Here is a 17,291-nt window from a genome sequence, read left to right on the forward strand (position 1 = left end):
AAATCAAATTGACTTGTTGAGTCAATATCTTGTTCTGAGCCAATATGGCATTCAGAGCATCAATCTCAAGAACTCCTTTCTTCTGATTAGTCCCATTGTTCACAGGATTCCTTTCAGAAGTGTACATGAATTGGTTATTTGCAACCATTTCAATTAGCTCTTGAGCTTCTGTAGGCGTCTTCTTCAAATGAAGAGATCCTCCAGCAGAGCTATCCAAAGACATCTTGGATAGTTCAGAGAGACCATCATAGAAAATACCTATGATGCTCCATTCAGAAAGCATGTCAGATGGACATTTTCTGATCAATTGTTTGTATCTTTCCCAAGCTTCATAGAGGGATTCTCCATCCTTTTGTCTGAAGGTTTGGACTTCCACTCTAAGCTTACTCAATTTTTGAGGTGGAAAGAACTTTGCCAAGAAGGCATTGACTAGCTTTTCCCATGAGTCCAGGCTTTCTTTAGGTTGTGAGTCCAACCATGTCCTAGCTCTGTCTCTTACAGCAAAAGGGAATAGCATAAGTCTGTAGACCTCAGGGTCTACCCCATTAGTCTTGACAGTGTCACAGATTTGCAAGAATTCAGCTAAAAACTGATGAGGATCTTCCAATGGAAGTCCATGAAACTTGCAGTTCTGTTGCATTAGAGAAACTAATTGAGGCTTAAGCTCAAAGTTGTTTGCTCCAATGGCAGGGATAGAGATGCTTCTCCCATAGAAGTCGGGAGTAGGTGCAGTAAAGTCACCCAGCACCTTCCTTGCATTGTTTGCATTGTTGTTGTTTTCGGCTGCCATGTCTTCTTCTTCTTTGAAGATTTCTGTTAGGTCCTCTATAGAGAATTGTGCCTTAGCTTCTCTTAGCTTTCGCTTCAAGGTCCTTTCAGGTTCAGGGTCAGCTTCAACAAGAATGCCTTTGTCTCTGCTCCTGCTCATATGAAAGAGAAGAGAACAAGAAAATGTGGAATCCTCTATGTCACAGTATAGAGATTCCTTGAGGTGTCAGAAGAACAGAAAAATAGAAGAAAGAGGTAGAAGAATTCGAACTTAATCAGAGAGAGTTCGAATTGTGCATTGAAAAGGAGTAGTACTCCATAAATAAAAGGATGTGGGAGGAGGGAAGATAATTTTCGAAAATCAAGTAAAAGAATTTGAAAACATTTTGAAAAGTACTAATTAATTTTCGAAAATAAGAGTGGGAAAGAAATCAAGTGATTTTTGAAAAAGATTTTGAAATTAGAAATCAAAAAGATTTGATTGAAAACTATTTTGAAAAAGATGAGGTTAAGAAGATATGATTGGTTTTGAAAACATGTGATTGAAAAGATATGATTTGAAAACAATTTTAAAAAGATTTGATTTTTAAAAATTAATAACTTGGCTATCAAGAAAAGATATGATTCAAACATTAAACCTTTCTCAACAGAAAAGGCAACAGACTTAAAATGTTGAATCAAATCATTAATTGATAGCAAGTATCTTTGAAAAAGGAAAGAAATTAATTTTGAAAACATTTGATTGAAAAGATATGATTTGAAAAAGATTTGATTTTGAAAAACTTTGAAAACTTGAAAAAAAATTGATTTGAAAACAAAATCCTCCCCCTTGTGCCATCCTGGCGTTAAACGCCCAGAATGGTATCCATTCTGGCGTTTAACGCCCAAAATGCTACCTTTTTGGGCGTTAAACGCCCAACCAGGTACCCTGGCTGGCGTTTAAACGCCAGTCTGTCCTTCTTCACTGGGCGTTTTGAACGCCCAGCTTTTTCTGTGTAATTCCTCTGCTGCATGTTCTGAATCTTCAGTTCCCTGTACTATTGACTTGAAAATAGAACTAAGATCAAATAAACAATACATGCAAGACACCAAACTTAAAATTAGACACTAGACTTAAACAAGAAACATTAAATCTTTTTGGTTTTTATGATTTTGAAATTTTTTTGTGCTTTTTTCGAAAATTATATGGAAATAGAAAATAAAAGTTTCAGAATTCTTAGTTTGAATTCCAGGAATCATTGCAATGCTAGTCTAAGACTCCGGTCCAGGAATTAGACATGGCTTCACAGCTAGCCAAGCTTTCAAAGAAAGCTTCGGTCCAAAACACTAGACATGGCCAATGGCCAGCCAAGCCTTATCAGATCATTGCTCCAATAGCAAGATTGATAGAAATCAACAAGCTATTGTGATGATTAGTTGAAACCTCGGTCCAATAAGATTAGACATGGCTTCTCAGCCAGCCAGATTTCAACAGATCATCATGAAACACTAGAATTCATTCTTAAGAACTCTGAAAAAAATACCTAATCTAAGCAACAAGATGAACCGTCAGTTGTCCATACACAAAACAATCCCCGGCAACGGCGCCAAAAACTTGGTGCGCGAAATTGTGATCACTACAACTTCACACAACTAACCAGCAAGTGCACTGGGTCGTCCAAGTAATACCTTACGCGAGTAAGGGTCGATCCCACGGAGATTGTTGGTATGAAGCAAGCTATGGTCACCTTGTAAATCTCAGTCAGGCAGACTCAAATGGGTATAGTGGTATACGAATAAAGCATAAAGATAAAGATAGAGGTACTTATGTAATTCATTGGTAGGAACTTCAGATAAGCGTATGAAGATGCCTTCCCTTCCGTCTCTCTGCTTTCCTACTGTCTTCATCCAATCCTTCTTACTCCTTTCCATGGCAAGCTTATGTAGGGTTTCACCGTTGTCAGTGGCTACCTCCCATCCTCTCAGTGAAAATGTTCCTATGCTCTGTCACAGCACATGGCTAATCAGCTGTCGGTTCTCGGTCAGGCCGGAATAGAATCCAGCGATTCTTTTGCGTCTGTCACTAACGCCCCGCTTGCTAGGAGTTTGAAGCACGTCACAGTCATTCAATCACTGAATCCTACTCAGAATACCACAGACAAGGTTAGACCTTCCGGATTCTCTTGAATGCCGCCATCAGTTCTCGCCTATACCACGAAGACTCTGATCTCACGGAATGGCTGGCTCGTTTGTCAGGCGAGCACTCGGTTGTCAGGCGATCAACCATGCATCGTGTATCAGGAATCCAAGAGATATTCACTAGAGCCTTGATTGCTTGTAGAACAGAAGTGGTTGTCAGTCACCTTGTTCATAGGTGAGAATGATGATGAGTGTCACGGATCATCACATTCATCAAGTTGAAGAACAAGTGATATCTTGGACAAAGAACAAGCGGAATTGAATAGAAGAACAATAGTAATCGCATTAATACTCGAGGTACAGCAGAGCTCCACACCTTAATCTATGGTGTGTAGAAACTCCACCGTTGAAAATACATAAGAACAAGGTTTAGGCATGGCCGAATGGCCAGCCTCCCAAAGTGAGTTCAATCATAAAAACATGATCGAAAAGGCTCCTCTAATACAATAGCAAAAGGTCCTACTTATAGAAAACTAGTAGCCTAGGGTGTACAGAGATGAGTAAATGACATAAAAATCCACTTCCGGGCCCACTTGGTGTGTGCTTGGGCTGAGCAATGAAGCAATTTCGTGTAGAGACTCTTCTTGGAGTTAAACGCCAGCTTTTATGCCAGTTTGGGCGTTTAACTCCCATTTAGGTGCCAGTTCCGGCGTTTAACGCTGGAATTTCTGAGGGTGACTTTGAACGCCGGTTTGGGCCATCAAATCTTGGGCAAAGTATGGACTATCATATATTGCTGGAAAGCCCAGGATGTCTACTTTCCAACGCCGTTGAGAGCGCGCCAATTGGGCTTCTGTAGCTCCTGAAAATCCACTTCGAGTGCAGGGAGGTCAGAATCCAACAGCATCTGCAGTCCTTTTCAGTCTCTGGATCAGATTTTTGCTCAGGTCCCTCAATTTCAGCCAGAAAATACCTGAAATCACAGAAAAACACAAAAACTCATAGTAAAGTCTAGAAAAGTGAATTTTAATAAAAACTAATAAAAATATACTAAAAACTCAACTAAAACTACTAAAAACATACTAAAAACAATGCCAAAAAGGGTACAAATTATCCGCTCATCAGCATACTCTCACTCATTTCCATACTCATCATCATAGCAATCCAAAATTCACCCTTAAAAAAGATCAGCACCCACATGCATCAGTCCTCAAACAGGTCTACACAAAACAAACCAACCAAAAATAGAAACCAGCATAAAGAACAGATTTTCAAAAAAGAATACAATAACATCACAACCCCTAAGCAATTACAATGCATCATATAACTTTGAAACAACGAACTGGATAGCCATGTATTGTGATGTAGGTTGAATTCATCTATGAATTCAGCCCAACCATCCTCAAAAGCCTCAACCGACCGAGAATTCCATACAATATGGTTCAGGTCAACATTCAACTGTCTGAATTGAGCATAACCTCCGAGCTTATGCAGTATCTTTTTCAATATATGTTAGATGTACCAACAGTGGCATGTATGGGGTAGAACCTTCCTTATTGCACCAAACATAGACTGCACTAGTCTATGATGATGCCCTGCGGTGTAGTACCCATATATTTCACCCATTGCGTGAACACCCACTCAAAACTCAGAATCTCCATGTTCCCTAGTAGAGGGCATCCTAGCAAAGTAGACTTACCATGATGGTTCACACCGACGAATGAGATGAATGGCAATTCATGCCTAAACGAACAACAATCATATATAAGAGCATCCAACTATTACAAAAAATAACAAAAAAGTAAACAACATCAACGTAAATAAAAATATTACCGATTCGTGCTGTATGTGGTATCAAACGGCACTGCGTCTCTATAATATTCGTAAGACGCCCTGCACCTTGCATCCACCCAAACTGCACACATAAACTTATAATCATTGTCCACATTCACTGCATAGAAGAAGTTCGATTTATCTCCTTCATTCGCATAAAGTAATTCAACATCTCCTTAGCATCCGCATTGACATTAGTGGATCGGAGTTTAGATGAAATGTAATTCCTTACATCCTTCTCTGAGAAGCTAAGGTTTAATGACCCACCAACCTCATTAGCCAATGCTAGGAATGTCTTATTGAGTCGAATTCCAGCCTCATCATTATCGTCAATCACACACTTCGCATGCATGGTCAACTCCCTATACTCGTGGTAGTGTACTACCTTTTGATTGAACAAGGGTGTGATTGTCTCAACCCAACCTTCAACAAGATCCAATCTTGCTTCTCTTTGTCAAACTTTGCATATATCCTTGCTCTGCACGGCTACAACTGTGTTCTTCCGTTTTGGTGCTTTGACATGAGACCTGCAAAAACCCTCCCGATTACAATGAATAGCTTGGTTAATCAGTTCCTTTGCCGTCTTGTCAAATGTTGTGGTTTGTATCTTACTTACAAAATTGACTTTCTTTGCATATCTCGCATAAAATTTTTGAGCCAGTTTCAAATGCTCAAACCGCATCCCAACTCTTAGTATTTCATCTTTGCCAAGGAAACTGTGATCTGGTAACTGCGTATCAATTCAAAACAAACATCACTGGATGAACACGAGGATTAATGGTCGATTTAAACATGCGGTTCACGAAGAGCCAAAAATAAACTTTAGTCCAAACCTCATCACCAAGGTCTATCTCATGACTTCTAGACTTAATAAAATCCGTAACTTTCATAGCCTACAATCAAACATACACGTACAAACCTAAAGAAACAAACTAAATTACATACTGTACCATAAAATAAATATCAACTAAAAAACTCTACTCATCAACCAAAAGAGTTCAAACAAAATACAAAATAAGAGACCTCCAGTTGTATTACAGACTCCAATAATAAACAATCATCCTAAAAATTTTGCCTTTTATGCCTCTTACATGTTAAAAAATAATAAACATATTTTCCTAATTGAAAAAGGAATACCAGGTATTAGATTAAAAAAATTAATTAACTTTTTTGAGAACATACATAGCAATTGCTATCTCTCAATTTTTATAATCCAACACATTCACAAACAGGTAATATGTTTATAAAATAATATATCTAGATAAGTCTAATTGTGCAATGCATTATCACCATTAAAAATTTCAGAAATTAAAACTCTAATTATTTTTAAACGACGTAAAAAATATATGACATGATTCATTAACAGATCTAAAGTTTTCATACATGTATTTATACTATCAATTTACTACCAAAACAAATTTGGATGCATCAAGAATTAATATCTTGAATCTACTTAAACGGTTAAAATAAAAGAGAATACTCCACTTGCACTAAGAATAACCATCTGATTTATATTGAAAATAAACATCCGTTACCAATGCATCAACCTTTATTGCTTACCTTGTTAGATTGTTCATCCTCCACATCGCAAGGATTTAGAAGGTTGTTAATTGAATGCATGAAATTGTCGTCGGTGAACGAAGATGGGACATGATAAACCGGTTCAACCGAATTAGACTCCACTTACGTGGATGTGAGGAGTGATGTACGTATGAAATGGAAGCCACGAATGTCTCCTCTATTTGGATGGATCTGTCACAGATGAAGAGGCTACGACGGTGGATGCCGTGGGCTGCGAGGAGGGGGCTTCACCGTCGACGCATTGGTGGGCTGCGCGAAGGACAACTTGTACACGAATGGGGCCTGCTTGGACATTGGTGTAGACGTAGACAGTGTCGGTTGTGGCTTGGGGTTGGTGGTTAGCGTTATGATTAGCGACTGTTCGGTGATAGCGGGAGACAAGCGACGGCTGGTTGTAGAATGCAGTTCACAGATGCAGCACATGCGGCTAGAAGAGTAAAAGTGATCAATTGTTTAACTGCTCTACATTCATCAAATCCTTTTTTTAATTCAAAATATGATATTATTATAAATTAATTAATTTTCTAATTGAATATTTTGATTTTAATTTTCCTTTTTCTATCTATCTATTTTCTTTATTTTCTTTTGTTTAATGTAAAATATATTACTGACTCATAAATATGATGGAAGTGATTAACATGACTAATTAGCTAGCTCTACTAAGAACTTCACAGTTTTTATGCCTTTTTTTCCCCTTCAGATAGGCAGGAATACTCTTCTGTAATTCGCTGGTGGTCATTCTGCAAAAAGATTATACTCTGGATAGTGTTCTGAGCCTAGGGCAAATTTCGTTCTCTATTTATATGTATATACTGTGAGACCAACCAACGTCTCCACTCCATTTGAATACAAACTTTAGCCTAAAATCATTTGTACGAGGCTCCTGTTATGTGGCTACTTGCCTACGACAATGTATGATGTAACATTCTAACTTTCAGTACCTCATAATCACACTAAAAGTCTAGGCGTTACCTATCTCTACTCCATTAATTTCATACTATATTTACTTAATATTGAGCTTTCACGAATACAAACCGAATTTTTAATTAAGAAATCGAAACATCTTTACTTTAAACCACTTAATCACGTAATTATGTCCATATAATATTAAATAGGTAGACTTATTCAAAATTCTTCAAATACAAGTCTTACCCCCTCTAAAAACTCAAAATGACAAATGACGAGGGAAAAAAATCTCAACTAAACTAAAAACAGAAAATTCAAATACATATAGCTCTATAGTTCAGTCGCAGTTTCATGCCAAAACTTTCTGAACCTGTCACTGAAGTGTTGGATATAAAAAGAGGTGAGAACATCATCCTTTCGGGTTCTCAGTAGGGAAGGGAATATCATCAAAATAAAGAAATACTTTCAAATGGAAAAAATTTCATTATAAAAATAATTTATTTTTGAAATAACCTTTTTGGAAAAGCTATGTGAGAAAACTTACTTTAAAAATGTTGTAATTAATTTTCTTTAGTTTACAATTCCGTAAAGTAAATTGGATAATAAAGGAAAAATGACCAAAGACGTACCTAAAGGTTTCCTATCTAATAAACTTATATCGCTCATTTCTATCCATCAACACATAAACTGGAGTATCAGGACAATACCAAGTCTAATATGCTTCAACCTCCATCACCATATCAGGAACAACCCTCAGCGTCACCACCGCCAGCATGAAGGATCTCTCAATTTTCAAACACAAAGAAAATAATACAAAGAATACACAAAAAGAGAATACATATAGAGCAATTAGATCAAATAGCAGATAGATGCAATTATTCAAATAGGCAAACCAAAAACAAAATGCACACTCAAACAATATACACAAATGCAAATAATGCATGTATGCTTTATGGCCAATAAGTTCATCTGTCAATTATACAACCAAACCCGACATGTGATGCGTGAGCATCTTTTCTCTATTTTCTATTTAATTTAGATACAAATTTATTGAGTTTTAATTAAATTTTTGTATTTAAAACCTCTTTGGATGCTACTTTGAGTTGCTTTAGTATTTTAATTATTTCAGGTGAAGTTTGGATCGGTTTGGCAAAGTTCGTGTGCAAGAAAAGAAAAGAGTTTGGAAGCTACCAAGCTGGCGCTAAACGCGAACCTGGGCATTTAGCACCAGCAAGCCATAATTGAAAGGAGAGTTTCTGACCCCTAGGGCGCTAAATGCCAAATCTTGCGTTTAGCGCCAGCAATGCGGATCCACTTTCACCAAAAGAGAATCTTTAGTTAGATTTAGCTTTTAATTGTTCTATTTTATTTTGTTTTAGTTATTTTTATTTAGAAACAAAATCTTTTAGCTTTAAAATTTATTATTTTTATTTTAGTTTTAAATCAAATTAGGTTAGATATAAAAGGGAAAAGATTCAGCCTTACGGAGGATCTTCTCTCTTTCACACTTTCACAATTTCTGAACACTAATTTTCTTTCTGAGTCATGAGCCACTAAATCTCCTTGGTTAAGGTTACGAGCTTTGTTTATTTCTATTGATTTAGTTTCAAGGATTATTTTCGTTCTTCATCTTATGAATTTGAATATATCGGAAGAATAATTCTCATTCTACATGAATTCTTTTATTCTTGAAAAAGTTATCTCACTTGAATACTAGCTTGAAAGTAAATTCCTCCTAAACTTCTAATTACTTATTCTTAACGGGATACATGACATATAATCCTCTTATATTTGTGTAATTAGGATTTTTGTGGCCAATAAACTAGAATTAAACCTAACCCTCCAATCTACATTAAGTGACTAAGAAATTGGCGGTTGATTAGGTTAGAGGAGACTAAATTACTAAGAAATTAGGGTTTAGTCAATTACAATTTGCAATTAAATGAATCTTGCATGATTAAAATAGTTGGTAAGAAATCTTAATCCGGACAAATAAATATCACCGAAACCTTAACTATCTTCTCCCATCCGTTTCACACTGATTCTATTGTTTGCTTGTCTCACTCTTCTGCGTTAGTATTTTAATGCTTTTGAACCTCAAAACACCATTTTCTGTTTGTCTGACTAAGTGATTCATTCGAATATTATTGCTCATCCATCAATTCTTGTGGGATCGACCCTCAATCACCTGAGGTATTACTTGGTACGACCTGGTGCACTTGCCGGTTAGTTTGTGGACTTTGAACTCCATACCAACATGTCCAATAGCTAACTCGGATCATCTTTCTGACATGCATCCATACTCTTAGGGTATAGTACCCGTTACACTCTTGGGATATAGTACCGCCACACCCGTGGGATATAGTGTCCGCCGCATTTTCCAAGATAAAGTGCTCCACACTTTTGGAATATAGTGCTTGATGACAAGTCATCATATACCCATTTTTCAAGCTAATTTCACTTGTTTTGTTAGCATTTATGCACTTTCTTGCATCCTAAGTAAGTGATTTGGAGTGAAAATGCATAACTTCTTTAAATCAAACAACCACCATGAAATTAATGTTAACTCATGAGGTTTAAGCTAAATTTAATTGATTTTTAATTGATTTATAAGCCTTGTGAATTTAGTGATACTTGGAGTGGTTGTTTTGGTTTATTGTAGGTGAAGAAAAGAAAAAAAAAAGGAAAAGCGTGGCCTAAGGAAATGTGGCCCAAGGAAGAGAAAGTGTGGTCAAAGAGAGGAAAAGTGTGCCGCATGCAATGGGGGGAGGCAAGCATTGCCCTCCACAAGGGCACACTGCCCTCTAGGAGGGCAACATAAGGGAACCAAGCATAAAAGGCAACTCTGCCCTGCCCACTACAAGGGCAGAGCACAAATCTGTGCCTTGGAATCAAGAAGAAAAAAATGTTGCCCTGCCCTCCACAAGGGCAGTATCGGGCTCACAAGGGGAGAAAATCAAAGGAAAATGTCTCCAAATGCTTGCCACAAGAGTTGAACACGGGACCATGAGGAAGCAAGGAACCAAGTGCCAGCACCGTGCCAAGAAAGCCAAGGAAATTAACTAGCGTGTGTTTCTGCTAGGATTCGAATGCGGGACTTCATTTTGGAAACACTGCCCTGCCCTCCGCGAGGGCAGGGCAGCATTTTGTGTGTGGCATGATTCTGGCGCACCAAGAAACGAGTTTGGCGCACCAAGGAACGATCCTGGCAGCACCAGCGCGCACCACAGCACCCATCTGGCACACCAATTTTTCCTGCCCTGCCCTCCGCGCGGGCAGGGCAGCGTTCTGCGCACCAAGACCGCACCAAGCCGCACCATGCACGCACCAAGCACCATTTTCTGCCCTGCCCTTCACAAGGGCAGGGCAGCCTCCTGGAAGCAACTTCTCATGGGCCAAAAATTGAATTAAAAATCCAATTTAATTCAATTCTTCACCAAATCAAAAGCCCATCCAAATCCCAAGATTCAAGAATAGAAAGTGTATAAATAGGAGTTAGTTTGATGTAAATAGGACTTTTACTTTTACTTCCATTTTTACCTTTACTTTCATCTTTGGCACTTTGAATTTTCCTTGAACCTTTACTGTTATTTTGAGCTTGGGCAACCTCTCTTGGTGACTTCACTGAGATTTCAGAGAATTGGGGAGGAGAATTGATCTCTCTTCTTCCTCGTTCTTGCTTGGGCACTTTTAATTTTCTTGTTTTGAGTTTTGGATGTGAAGAATTGAGGAAATTCTGTCTCAACCTCCATTCAAAATCTCTTTAATTCCTTTCTGCACAATTAAATTCAATTTCAATTTCCTTTACTGCTTCTTCTTCTATTTCTTGTTAATTGCTTTGAGCACTTGGATCTGGGAAGGCAATTGAGATCTAGGCTTTGCTACCTAGTCTCTGGAGACCTGAGATCCTAATTTACTTTTGGTTCTTCTGTGAACTTCTGCTGCATTTAATTTCCTTCTGTCTAAGTTCCAATTGCTTCTGATGCAATTTCTGCTCTATTGATTATTGCAACTCAATTTCTCTTGTTTAAATTCTGCAATCCCTGTCCTCAAATCCCTTTTACATTTAAGCAATTTATATTCCTTGCAATTCAAGTTACTGCAATTTATATTTCTTGCACTTTAAGTTTCTGTCATTTACTTTCTTGTTCTTTAAGATTCTGCAAGTTTACTTTCCTGCTCTTTAATTTACTGCAATTTTCCCTTCCCCCTTTACATTCCAAGCAATTTTACTTCCTGTTAAACACAAATCACTCAACCAATACTTGATTCGCTTGACTAAATCAACCACTAAACTAAAATTGCTCAATCCTTCAATCCCTGTGGGATCGACCTCACTCATGTGAGTTATTATTACTTGATGCGACCCGGTACACTTGCCGGTGAGTTTTGTGTCGGATCGTTTTCCGCACATCAAGTTTTTGGCGCCGTTGCCGGGGATTGAATTAGATTGACAATGACTAAGTAAGGTGGTGGTCTAGATTAAGCATTTTTTTTAACTAAGCACATTAACTGTTTGACACATTGTGTCACCTAACCCTCTAACCACATTCTAGCATTAGAATGTCCATGTTTCATTTGGTTTGTTTTTGATTCTTGCAAGTCATGGATGCTGAGGTGCGTGAAGAGGGAGTGAGCAACAATACCCAGCCTGCAAGAAGGGTGTTGGCCTCTTACACTATCCCCAATGCAAGAAACTGCGGGAGTAGCATACTCACTCCCAACGTTCATGCAAATAATTTTGAGTTGAAGCCTCAACTTATCACTCTGGTGCAGAACAATTGCTCCTATGGAGGAAGTCCACTTGAAGATCCAAACCAACACTTATCCATCTTCCTCAGGATTTGTGAAACTGTCAAAACAAGTGGTGTGCATCCAGACATCTACAAGCTACTGCTGTTTCCATTCTCTCTGAAGGATAAGGCCACTCAATGGCTAGAGACATTTCCCAAAGAAAGCATCAATAATTGGGAAGACTTAGTGAGCAAATTCCTAGCCAAGTTCTATCCTCCCCAAAGGATTATCAAGCTGAAAACAGAGGTGCAAACATTCATTCAAAGGGATGGAGAGTCGCTGTATGATGCATGGGAGAGATACAAGGCCTTAATCAGGAAATGTCCCCCAGAAATGTTTAGTGAGTGGGATAGACTCCAAAACTTCTATGAAGGGTTAACCCAGAAAGCTCAAGAAGCATTAGATCATTCAGCAGGAGGCTCATTGCAGCTAATGAAGACAGCAGAGGAAGCCCAAAACCTCATAGAGATGGTGGCAAACAATCAATATTTCTTTGCTCATCAAAGACAACGCCAACCAGCCCAGAGAAGGGATGTGCTGGAGCTTGAAGGTGTTGACGTTCTCTTGGCACAAAACAAACAGATGCATCAACAGCTTCAGCAACAAATAGAAATGATGGCCAAGAAAATTAATGGACTGCAAGGTGTTGCAGTAAACACACAATGCCAATCTCAAACCTCACATGGGTGGAATCAATCTGAAGAAAGTTTTGGGACATTCAATTTTGAGCAACAAAGCCCTGAGCAGGTGCAATGCATGAACAATACTTCAAGTTCATTTCAACACAATTTTCATGGTAATGCACACAAGACACCCTGGAAGACTCATTCTAATTCAAGGTGGGGTGAGCATCAGAATCAAGGACAAAGGGACTTCAACTCTGGCAGTCTCAGCAACACAAGCAACCATAACCATTCATCCAATAATACTAACCAATTCAAAAATTCACAAAACACATATCACCAACCCCATAATAACTCACAAAACCACCAGAATAACTTTTCCACATCCACATCCCAACCACAAAGTACCCCCACAATTAATTCAAACAACTTCCAACAACAACCATCTCATTTCACACAACCACAACCAAATTCAGACTCTCAAAGAATCTCAAGTCTAGAGAAAACGATGGAAAAACTCATGAAAAATCAAGAGATGGCAAGACAAGATCAGGAAGCTGCAAGGAAAGATCAGACCCTGGCATTCAAAAACCAAGAAACCTCAATCAGAAACCTTGAGAGACACATGGGGCAAATGGCTAAGCAAATTTCAGAAATGGATGAGAAGAGAGCAAATGCCTTCCCCAATGTCACTGAAGAACACCCAAGGGACAAAGGAAAAGCCACAAAATAGGAAGAGTGCAAAGTAATCACAGTGGGAAGTGAGAAGGCTAAGAAGAAGGAAACCATCAATCAGGACAAACACAACAGAGAAGTTCCACAAGAAGAGACAGAGGGGAAAAGTAAAGAGGATCAAGAAACCAAAAATGTACAAATTTCAAAGGGATACAAGAACACCCTTGAATCACAACTACAAGAGAAGAGGGAAGGAGTGAATCCTTGTGTCCCCAAACTTCCATACCCTCAGAGGTTTAAAAAAGAAAATGAGAATAAGCAATACTCAAAATTTCTGGACATATTCAAAACACTCAGCATCAATATTCCTTTCCTGGAAGCACTTGAACAGATGCCATTATATGCCAAATTTATGAAAGAAGTGCTAACAAAGAAAAGACCCTTGAAGGAAGGACAAATTGTTGAGATGACAAAGGAATGTAGTGCTATCCTCCAAAGAGAGTTGCCAGAGAAGAAAGATGATCCTAGGAGTTTTTACATACCTTGCACCATAGGAGACATAACAATTGAGAAGTCATTATGTGACCTTGGTGCAAGCATAAACTTGATGCCTTTGTCTCTAATGAGGAAACTCCGAATTTGTGAGCTGAAATCCACACGAATATTCCTGCAAATGCCTGACAAATCCATCCAGCAAGCACTTGGAGTTGTAGAGAATGTACTGGTAAAGGTGGGAAAATTCCTTCTCCCAGCTGATTTTATCATCCTGGATATGGAGGAGGACCCTAACACTCCCATCATTCTGAGGAGGCCTTTCCTGGCTACAGGCAGAGCATTGATAGATGTGGAAAAAGGGGAATTGTTGCTGAGAGTGCATGATGAACATTTAGCATTCCATGTTTTTAAAACCTTGCATGAACCCACTCAAGAAGAAGATTGTACAGAGGATAAAGCCAGGGATCAAAGCTTGAAAAAGGCATTCAATAAGTTAACTCCAAGACTTCCAAATCCATGCTTCAAAGAAGTAGAGATGGTGCAACAGACCAAAGAAATCAAGGAGGAACTAGATCCAAAATCCCCAGATGAGAAATTCAACATCCTAGATAAAGAACCACCAAGGCAGGGAGTATCTCTTGAGAAAGAAAAGAAGAAGAGGCCAAGAGGATGGAGAAATAAGAAGATCCCTACTGAAGGCTTTTCACCAGGGGATAAAGTGGTGTTAAACACCCAACCAATGAAGGTGTCTCCACAATCATCTAAATACTACACTGTGAACCGGGTCCTTTCACTTGAACACCTAGAGATCATCAAAGAGGAGACTGGAAGGAAGTTCACAATAAGAGGTGAAAAGCTAAGGCACTATGATTTTCAGCCTCCATGATCAAAGAATGGAGGATGTCAAGCTAATGACAATAAAGAAGCGCTTGTTGGGAGGCAACCCAACCTGAGGTAATTTTCTTTTCATAGCTTTTTCAATAAAAATGTTGAATAATTGGTATGTATTGCAAGAAGCTAAGTTTGGTGTTACACACCAAAACAATTTAAGGGAGAATGAAGGATTCTAAGTTTGGTGTTCCACCAAAAATCTCATTTAAAAACACATTCTCACTTCTTGCACAATGCTAGCTCCAAGCAATCAAACAAATTATTCAACTACTTAACTGTTTTCTAGTTTTTAATTTCATACTCTTTAGCAAGGATACAGGGTTTCAAATATGGTTAACTTGTTGCATCTGAGACAGTGGCAAACAATTAAGTTTGGTGTTCACACACCAAAACAAATCTAAGAACCACACTCAATTTATGCATACTAACCATACACTTAAGGGCTTAAGAAGCAAGCAACTTTGAGAAATATGCAGGACATAAGTCAACAATTGAAGATATTGTGCATCCTAACTCAAAGAAAACACAACAGAAGGAAGAATCAAAGGTCTGCAACTTCAAAGGTTGTATCTAAACTTAATCCTTACTGCTGTGAATTGTTTTGAACATGGAAACCATTATATATCTTTCTAAAGTGTGTATCTAGTTGCAAGTGAAATTGTTTGTTAAAAATGCCAAATCTGCATAATGCTTCTTATCCATCACTTAGCTTTAATTTTGTTTTGTTTCCCATATGCTTGAATAAAAGAGATTTGGTTTGAATTGAGAAGTAAAATATCCAATGTTGCATAAGTAGAATGGAAGTTAATGGTGGTATATATGTTTGATTAAATGCATAACTCATGAAATAATTGCTGCATAATATCAGTTTCATTCAAGTGTGAGTTAGCTTGCTGTTATAAAGACCCTTATCAATAAACCCTTGAGAACAAAAACAGAAAGAAAAGGAAGAAGAAAAAGCCAAAGTGGCAAGAAAAACAAAGAATAAAGGTTGGACACCAATAGCTTGGACCCTAGGACATATGCCTGTGGTGTTTTTGTACTAAGATATGCTTGGATGAGTAGATTCTAAGGGGTATTTTAAAACCCGGTCACTTAGATCAACTGATTTGGGATGGCCAATTGAAAGTCCACAATAAAGAGCAACTTAGATACAGAACATTTAGTTATCCAAAGAGATGCTGGGCATCAATGATCCTAGGAGGAAATAGTGAGCCATGTGTCTGTGGTGGATAGATGTTGAGTAAAAGAAAGAAAAAATAAAGCCAAAGGCTATTACTGCAACATTAGACACCAAACCTCCAAAAGAATAAGCTTGTTAAGCATTATAAGAAAGAAAAGTTAGCAAGGGAGTAATTAAATAAGTAAGTCTTATAACAGCAAGTTTAGCAAGCCTTTGATGAAAAATGTATACTATGTAACAGCAAACAATAACTTGAGTTATCATTGTCTGCATAAAGACCCCATAAATCAAGTTCTGATATATGCCTAATAAGGATATGTGTTCTTTTCTTGTTCATTTCAATTTCTCTTAGTTTTGATGCTTGCTTGGGGACAAGCAAGATTTAAGTTTGGTGTTGTGATGACAAGTCATCATATACCCATTTTTCAAGCTAATTTCACTTGTTTTGTTAGCATTTATGCACTTTCTTGCATCCTAAGTAAGTGATTTGGAGTGAAAATGCATAACTTCTTTAAATCAAACAACCACCATGAAATTAATGTTAACTCATGAGGTTTAAGCTAAATTTAATTGATTTTTAATTGATTTATAAGCCTTGTGAATTTAGTGATACTTGGAGTGGTTGTTTTGGTTTATTGTAGGTGAAGAAAAGAAAAAAAAGGAAAAGCGTGGCCTAAGGAAATGTGGCCCAAGGAAGAGAAAGTGTGGTCAAAGAGAGGAAAAGTGTGCCGCATGCAATGGGAGGAGGCAAGCATTGCCCTCCACAAGGGCACACTGCCCTCTAGGAGGGCAACATAAGGGAACCAAGCATAAAAGGCAACTCTGTCCTGCCCACTACAAGGGCAGAGCACAAATTTGTGCCTTGGAATCAAGAAGAAGAAAATGTTGCCCTGCCCTCCACAAGGGCAGTATCGGGCTCACAATGGGAGAAAATCAAAGGAAAATGTCTCCAAATGCTTGCCACAAGAGTTGAACACGGGACCATGAGGAAGCAAGGAACTAAGTGCCAGCACCGTGCCAAGAAAGCCAAGGAAATTAACTAGCGTGTGTTTCTGCTAGGACTCGAACGCGGGACTTCATTTTGGAAACACTGTCCTGCCCTCCGCGAGGGCAGGGCAGCATTTTGTGTGTGGCATGATTCTGGCGCACCAAGAAACGAGTTTGGCGCACCAAGGAACGATCCTGGCAGCACCAGCGCGCACCACAGCACCCATCTGGCGCACCAATTTTTCCTGCCCTGCCCTCCGCGCGGGCAGGGCAGCGTTCTACGCACCAAGACCGCACCAAGCCGCACCATGCACGCACCAAGCACCATTTTCTGCCCTGCCCTCCACAAGGGCAGGGCAGCCTCCTGGAAGCAACTTCTCATGGGCCAAAAATTGAATTAAAAATCCAATTTAATTCAATTCTTCACCAAATCAAAA

At 38.5% G+C, this 17,291-nt stretch overlaps 1 non-coding gene across 1 annotated transcript; it reads left to right on the plus strand.

Moving 5' to 3' along the window:
• Positions 1–281: 281 nt before the first annotated feature.
• On the plus strand, positions 282–385 carry LOC130938176 (small nucleolar RNA R71). Its single transcript, XR_009069351.1, has one exon. It is a non-coding gene; the product is annotated as a small nucleolar RNA R71 (small nucleolar RNA).
• The last annotated feature ends 16,906 nt before the right edge of the window (positions 386–17,291 follow it).

The sequence above is a fragment of the Arachis stenosperma genome, chromosome 6 (assembly GCF_014773155.1).
Source record: "Arachis stenosperma cultivar V10309 chromosome 6, arast.V10309.gnm1.PFL2, whole genome shotgun sequence".
Classification (NCBI taxonomy): Eukaryota; Viridiplantae; Streptophyta; class Magnoliopsida; order Fabales; family Fabaceae; genus Arachis; species Arachis stenosperma.